The following is a 9,055-nucleotide window of genomic DNA, read 5'->3' as shown; positions in this document are numbered from 1 at the left end:
TCATGTGTTCCAAGTAATGCTTCCAAAGCTTATGTCACTTCATGGATGAAGCTGGAAACCATCATTCTCAGCAGACTATCACAGGAACAGAAATCCAAATACTGCATGTTCTCACTCATGCAGAGGAGGGAGGGGAACATCACACACCAGGGCCTGTTGGGGGTGCGGAAAACAGGAGGGAGAGCATTAGGAAAAACATGTAATGCATGTGGGGCTTAAAACCTAAGTTACGGGTTGACAGTGGCAGCAAATTACCATGCCATTTGCATGCTTATGTAACAAAGCTACACATTCTACACACATACCCCAGAACCCAAGTAAACAAAAAATTTCTATTCGGAGATGTTTCCTTCCCATCTCTACCCATCTTTACTATTTATGACCCCCTATACCATGAATGTAATCATTATTATTGGTTTCTGGTTTATCTTTCTAGCTTTTTTTTAGCAAAAATAAATACATACATACACATACAAAACAAAGAAGTCACAGAGGGAGAAGTGATACATAGAAACCACCAATAAAAAGAAATAATAACAATGCCATGTTGATAAAGAAAAAACAAACACATCAAAATGAAAACTTAAAAAGAATAAGCTAATTGATAGTACAAACTAGCAGGACAATCTGATGTTGAAAATTATTGCTAGATTATAAATTAAAAAAAAATGTTTTTATTGTATGTTGTTATAGAAGAGCAAAATTATGGTAACAATGACCTTAAAGACACAATATTAACATTTGTTCATCTTACTTGAAGAAGTACAGAATGGGGCAACTGTGCAAAGAGACGGATATTCTATGCTGATAATCACTTTTCAGAGATATGACTTTGGGAGATTTTCACAAGCTTGGCAGGTTCTTTTCCAATATCCATGTTTCCTAATATTGACTTCTATAGCCACCATAAGATGGGTAAATGGAAGATGATTTTTATATAGTAATGTAATCTCTTTCATTAAAGAGTGATGTGAGCTTTGGAAGCATTACTTGGATCACATGATTCTTATTCACAGCATTTCAATTACTGCTTATTGTAATAATGTGAAATTATTGCAACAATGGGAATAACATTTGTTGTATGACAGAGGGACAATAATGAACATTCAAAGACATTCGAATATCAATTGTTTTCTTATAACTGGCCTAATGTTAACTCTGGGCAATTTACTTACTGGCTTTGTTTTTTCATCTGAAAATATCACTCTCTCCTTGGCCTTAAGTGGAGATGTTCCACCTGCCCATCATACTGAAGGGAATAATAATGATAATTTAACAAAAATGAAAATACTTATAAGCAAAAATCTTTACCTTTAAACCAAGTCCCCACTTTCCTTATTACATGAATTTTTATTCCCTTGCTTCATTAGCTTCTGATACCAGTCTTACATTAACCAAGATGTATTGATTAATTTAACTCTAGTTTACTGATTTGCAATCTTAACCTGCTGTACTCAACATTTAACTCTAAAAGGATGTACTTCAAAGATGAAATTGAAGACAGTAGCTGTGTCTGAGGCCTGTAATGTGAACATTTGGGAGCTTCAGGAGGGAGGATTGCTTGAGCCCAGGAGTTTAAGACCAGCCTGGACACTGAGCGAAGCCTTTTCTCTATGATTAGGAAAAAAATAACACTAACCATACATAAATGATTTGAGAAAATAAGGAGAATAAGATCCTTTTGAAACCATTCTAACAAAACCAAACAACAACATTAAAGGAAAACCATCACCAGATATCCTTCATAACCACTAATGCAAAAAATTAATTGGAATATTTCAGCAAATTCAATCTAACAACATATACAGAGGATAAATAAAGAGAATAAAATCAATTGAGGTTTATTCCCAGAATTCAAAGTGTGTTTACCACTTGGAAATTGATCATTATAATTCACTACTTCAGCATAATTATGAAATAAGTGCTGTATTAACATCTTAATACTTCAGTATAATTATAAAATAAGTGTTGTATGAACATATTAATGGGTGCAGAAAAATATTACACAATCCAAGCGTTTGACAAGAAGCTTTTGTCACAAACTCTCAGAATAGAAATTAATGGAAATTTCTTCAGATTAAAAAACAAAAAGTGTATATACAAAAACCGTATCAGCTAACACCCTACCTAATGGCTTTCCTCTAATATCAGAAACAACTGAAAGATTTTCTCTCTCATCACTTCCAGTTAAAATTATATATAGGTTTCAGCCAGTGCATTAAATCCAGGAGGCTTGGGATGGCTGTGGAGCAGTGGAGGGGTGGCGTGCTGTGCGCATTAAAGATATTTTGATTAGAAAGGAAGAAGGGAAGCTTTCATCACAGATGACATGACCATATATATCTATAAAATACAATGAAATCTACAAAACCACTCCTGAAAGTAATAAGTGAGTTTACTAAGTGAGTTTACTCTCTGCCCGAAGCCTCCCAAGACTGGTATGTCCCCTCTCTGCCGGGAGTCTCTCAAGCCTCAGATGTCGCGTCTCTATCAGAGCTTTCCAAGCGGTGTATTCTGTCTCTGCCTGGAGCTTCCCAAGTCTCAAGTGTCTCCTCTCAGAGAATTGCTTCAGGAAAATACAACAACAGCAACGGAATGCATTTCTAACTCTCTTCAAGATGAACACCTAACAGAAACAATACATGAGCTTTGTGAATGGGTTGCTTCTTTTGGAGTCAAGGGAATTGATGAAGATTTTATCAGAAGTCAGTTTGACTTTGGCGCTGAGTGCAGAGCAACCGATCAAAACTTTCTATAAAGAAGGTAAGCCAGAATTCCTTACACATAAATGACAGCCTGGAGAAAGATCACATGAAGAAGATGGAATTCTCCTTACAGGAACTAGACTGGCAGAGGAAAATCCAGAAACTAACGAATCCTCATGCTCCAAAACTTGTGAAGATGAGTTATAGAGCGTGGTACCTGAAGCCTCAGTTGTGGAAAAAGCAAAAAATGATGAACCTTTGATTGACCCCAAGATTTTACATAAAACTGATGTTAAGCCTTTGGTGAAGGATCAAGAACACAACATTCTTGACGATCTTTATGTAACAATCGCCTTTAAGGATTTCATTCTAAGCAAGTACTATGGGATACCTGACTTCATTGAGAAGGTTTTTATGAAGAAGGGATGAATTATGACTCTGTTAAGACTCCTGTTCATCAAGAAATGCAAAGTCACAGGCACACAGGAAACAACACATGGGAAGAAGTTTAGAAGGCTTTCAATTTACTACTTAATTGGGTAATTGCTGCTGTTATTTGAAAAGTCAATCCGAATATATGATGACTGGGCCCATGGATGTACAACTTGGCAACATCTGTAAATGCAGTACCTAATGCTTGTAAATATTAATGACCTGGTTTGAGTTCATCAATATTTCACCTATTTTACCAGTTATGTGATTAATATTTACATATATCTTCTCATTTTTGAAGCATTATGACTATTAAATCAATTATTTGCAAAAATAAATAAAAGCAGAAATAAAAGCAGAATTATTATTACACAAAAAAATGGGGTCTGGTTTAGTGTCTTATGCCTATAATTCCCCCTCCTCCTATCTCTTATGGATGCCAAAGTGAGTGGATTGCTGGACCCCAGAGTTCAAAACCGCCTGGGCAACACGGTGGTATCTAGTCTCTACAAAAAGACAAAAGTTAGCCTGGCAGGGTGATGTGCAACTAACTGTAGCCTTAGCTACTCAGGGGTCAGGGGTGGGGTCTTAGGTGGGAGTATTTTTTTCAGCACAGGAGGCTGACACTGCAGTGAGCTGTGATGGTGTGACTGTACTCCAGCCTGGGTAACAGAGCAAGATCCTGTCTCTGAGTCTCAGAGACACAAAAAGAGAGAGAGAAATTTACAGTGTTGAGTTAATCTCAAAATAATGGTGCTGAGTTAGATAAGAATTGTATAACTGTACTTATGTTAAAATTATAGTGAAATAATTATGACAGTTATTTTGTTAACCAAAAATTGAAGTATATAGCCAAAATAATCTAAACAATTTTTAGTAGTAAAACTATTATCTTCCCCTTTGGGATTCCATCAAACTCCCAAACCCAGTTTGAAAACTACTTGACAAAATCATAGGTGAAACTTGAGTTGTGCCATTTTATCACAACTCTCCATTGAAAGTATATACATTTTCATCATGTTCATAAACATTCACTACAAGAGACTATTACCAAATCATACAAACACGTAAAAAATAGGAAGTAGATTCAACTCCCTGTCAAGCTTCATGTGCAAAATTCATCTATATGAGCAAATCTACAAAGCAACAGCAAATATCCTTACACATTTGTTCAAGTGCAAACAATTTTTCATTTCATGAACAGTGAACAGCAATTTAAAATTCACTCTTAAGTTTAAAATAATCAAGCAATTTGTTCATCTTTCAAAAGTAACAGGTAAAACTGTCTGGTAGAAGTAAATTTGTAACTAAATATATTTGCAGCGTAGACCTGAAATGCACTTTTTCTTTCAGTGATGAAAGAATCCATCTGTAAATGGAAGTATATGTTTATCTTTCATCTACATAAGGAGTGACATATCCATTTATGTGCAAATTGTTTGTAGTAAAGTTTGTGGGCACTGTGTTCATTTAGAACAAGGGATGTGTGTGTGTATATGTGTGTTTTATAGGGAAAGGCCTAGAATTTCTCTCTAAATTCATCATCACAAACTTAGGTTCTTGTCACAACTATATTTTATTGTATTTCTGCAATGGTTGCCAACCTGTGTCTTTTTTGAATGTGTGTTTGTAAAATGCAAACATGGCTTGTTAATTGTCCAGGCTCATCTGAAATTATCTAGGTACACACACAAACACATGCATGTACACACATACACAAACATGCTTCTGCATTCCAAATTGCCATTAATATTTTTGATCTAACCTCTGTGTCTTCCTCTGTGTCTTTGTACATTATCTCCTACATTGTTAGGACTTCACTCAGGCCACATGGTCTTGTCAGTGCTCTCCCTACTGAGGTCAATTTCATGATCACTTTTATTAAGATCTTAGGCTTGTGAAAAGAGGATTTATTTTCTAGTTGTCTTCCACTGAAAAATTTACCTTAATACCCCCAGAGAAATGATTCACTAATGCCTTCAATATCTTGGAAATCCTACAATTATTTATTCAGATTTCTGAGAGGCCAGTATCAGGTCTAACGGCTCAGAGTTATCTGGTTTCTGAACTTCTCCACTGAAGCTTCGAGCTTCATGCAGCAGCATTCAATGTTTAGTTCTTTTGAACAAGAGACAGACCTACTTTTCCACATTTTAATTATGTGACTTTGAAGTTCATGGGGTATTGTCTCCTCAGCTACCCAAAGCACACCACATCATAAAACTCAAATTCTGCTGAGAAGTAAAATGCCTCTTGCCTCAGGTATCACAGAAGTAAAGGCACTCATTAAAGTGCCTAATGCCTCAAGCATCACAGAATTGACACTAAACCTATATTTCCGGCCGGGCGCGGTGGCTCAAGCCTGTAATCCCAGCACTTTGGGAGGCCGAGACGGGCGGATCACGAGGTCAGGAGATCGAGACCATCCTGGCTAACACGGTGAAACCCCGTCTCTACTAAAAAAATACAAAAAACTAGCCGGGCGAGGTGGTGGGCGCCTGTAGTCCCAGATACTCATGAGGCTGAGGCAGGAGAATGGCGGGAACCCGGGAGGCGGAGCTTGCAGTGAGCTGAGGTCCGGCCACTGCACTCCAGCCTGGGGGACAGAGCAAGACTCCGTCTCAAAAAAACAAAAACAAAAACAAAAACACAAACATATATTTCCAAAAGAGGAGGAGGGAGTAAGAAAATATGAAGGGTACTAAAAAGTCACAACAAAAAGACACTAAGGAAAAAAATAACTTTTTGATGTTTTTATCTGGTGAAAGCCTTCAATTATGTCACACATCTTAAGCACTGTCTTTACATAAAAAAAGTGGTGCTTGCTTTGGTTTCATATACAGTGAAATTAAGAAGAAAAAGAGTAAAATAAGAGGCATTGGTTGGGGTTTCTCCTGCTCATTGGTAATGGCAACTTCCAGTGAAATAAACAAACATCAGAGAAATTATCTGAGTTTCTCCAGAATGTAGATACACACATTGGTGTTCGTTGTTACATGGAAAAAAAACAGGAACAGAATTTGATCTGCTTGAATTTTTAACACCAGTTGGACTTCTCAACACATCCTAACTTCAAAGCTATCGTTTTTAGAGAGGTAATTCAAGACAGCTTGAGATATGATTGTGTTATGGGATATTTGGGGTGTCATTTCTTTGGCCACAAACCTGTGGCTGGTGGAACCTTCGTCAGATTCTTGCTTGGGCCTGCTGGGCTCATTACGCCCACTTGGCCAGGCAAGCAATGTTTGGCTCACACTACTAGTGGGGACCCCACACCTGCCAAGGGCAAGCTAGGCATGGAATGGTGAGGGGTGCATGAGCAGGTAGGGGGTCTGGCCAGTGTGCAAGTCAGACATGCCATATTCTGCAGGGAGGCAGGCAGCATCAAGTGCTGGCCAGTGTGTTGGCTCTCCGTAAGGCTGAGGCTGGACCAAATGTACCACAAGCAGCTGCCACAATTGGCATCAGGGAAGACAGCAGTGCCTGGAAGCTTGGAGATGCCAGGACCAGAGAGCCCAAAGAAGAGTCTCTGACTCGGGGGCTGAAAGGTCTGGGATCCCTGAAAGGTCACAGCTCTTCTTTCCTTCTTTTTGCCCACAATGTGACAAGCAAGCAGCATGTTTCAGTCCTCTTTTGGCAGGTCACAAGTTCTTGTCCTGCACCCAGGAACAATGAGGTATGCAGACGAGTGAAGGATGAGCAAGATAAAGAGGAGCTTTATTGAGGGACAAGAGTTCTGAGGATGCCCTGGAAAGGGTACTTACTCTCTGGAGGCAGGGTATCATGTGGAATGTTCAGCTTTCAGCAGAGAGGCCCTAAAGTTGGTAGATCCTCTCTGCAGGCAAGTTTTCCCAATGTATGCAACTCTCAGTAGAGAGGAGGCTCTGGAGTGGGTAGCACCTCTCTTCAGCCAGTAATCCCAATCTCTGTTCTACTCTGGCTGACCCCAGGGCTTTTATGGGCCTCAGAGGAGGGAAGTGTGTGTTTATTGGTCCATGGGAAAGCCCAGGAAAAAGCACCACATTTCCCCTCCAATCTTCGGTATTGGGAGCCCAACCTCCAAGATTCAGGCCTTTTGCTGCCAAAAGGTGGGGCTTCACTGAGAACCCTTCCCCTTTCACTCAGGAGCCTGTCTGCCTCCCACCATCATCCATGGCACCCAGGCTTCTTGCATCAAAGGACACCTGAAGGCTGGCCCTAAGCCATTCTCTGACACACCTCAGAATCCCTCCCATCCTCACCGGTGCCCAAACTCCAGATGGAGCCAAGGCAGCAGGGGCCTGTTACATCAGCACTGTTCCAAGCATGTGCACACCCATATAGGCTGTGACACTGCCTACGCTCAGTCCCAGCCCCACTGTACTATCAGAGGGGGCACCAGGAACAAGGACAGGCCAGACCATGGTAGCAGGCACTTCTGAGTCTGTGGGGAGAGGAGGCTCTTCTTAAGCCCCTACAGCACAGAGATAATCAGTTCTGGAGCTTCATCAGGAGCTTCAGACATGCCAGGCAGCCTACACAGAATCTCTGGAAAAGGCTGACTGGCAAAGGGCTCTCCCAGACAAAGCCAGCCTGCAAAGACTAGAATAAGTTGCTTAAAAAAGTCTGCTCTTTTCAAAAGAGCAGAAATCAGGGTAGCTACAGAAGCATATGGGGAGGGCAAGGCTCCTAACTGCTCCTACCTGCTTCATGGAGTGGGAGGCCTGGGCACAAAGGGGTGGGGCTCCTTCCTGCTCTATGAAATGGGAAGCCCAAAACCAGGTGTTTGGGACTTTTGCCTGCTCTGTGGAACATATGGGATTATAGCCCTTGCCACACCTCACCACTGCAGCCAGTGTCTTGGCAGTGAACAGTCTAGATGGAACACTGCTGCCATCAACCCATACCTCAGAAGAGATACTTCTGCCATTAGGATTAGAAAAATGACCATTCTTAACAGCTTCAAGCTGACAGAGGGTGCTGTTTTGAGGAAAATAGCAATTATATTTTTTCTCAAGAGCCTATCTAAGGGTCTCCAGTAAAGGGAGCTACCATCCAAGGCTCCATTTGCATGACCATTTGGAATCTGATGGTCCATCCATTTTGTTTCTTCCAGGCTGCAATCACAGATTGTTGTTTAGTTCGCTGGTTAGTTCATTGGTTAGTGAAAAGCTGCAAATAGCTCAAAAGAAAAGCTTCCTTGACTCTGAAAACCAAAACAAAGCATCAGCCATGTTCCAAGCAAAAAGTCCAAAAGGATTGCATTAGTCTTTCATTAGTTCAGTTTTTCCAGTCAACTTCTGTACACAGTCTCCAATATTATCATAAACCTGCACTTGATTACTGGAAGCCATCCTTTGAAGAGGATCAAAACAAAACGATTGTCTGTGAACGCCAAAATGTCCTAGGGTAGCTACATTTAGAAACATGATGGAAAAATAAATTTGGTCACCTCTGTCCTCTACAATAAATTAACATAACAATTGTCTATGAATGTCAAAATGTCTTAGAGTAGCTACACTCAGAAACAGGTTGGACAAATAAATTTTCTTACTGCTGTTCTCTACAATAAACTAACACAATAACCGTAATTATGATTGTTAACATATACTCAGACATTTGGACTTTAGAAGTGCACACAATTTTGAAAGACCCATTAACATTATCCACTAGAATATACCTGAAGAAGATCAAACACAACCTTATTTTGACAATCATGTGTATCTAAACATGTCAAATAATCTTGCCTACTTATCTGTATCTTCCAAAAGTCAGGGGATAGAAAAGACTATTTTGAAGAGCAATTTAATTTGGGGAAGCCTGTCAAATATGTTCAAAGCTTAAAACACTTAATAGAATTCCAGGTTACCACAAGTCATCTATTTAAATGATTATCAAAATTTTAAAAAGCATAAACTTTTATTCATTCAGAGGGAAGA

The sequence above is a fragment of the Macaca nemestrina genome, chromosome Y (assembly GCF_043159975.1).
Source record: "Macaca nemestrina isolate mMacNem1 chromosome Y, mMacNem.hap1, whole genome shotgun sequence".
Lineage (NCBI taxonomy): Eukaryota > Metazoa > Chordata > Mammalia > Primates > Cercopithecidae > Macaca > Macaca nemestrina.
This window is presented reverse-complemented; position numbering follows the sequence as displayed.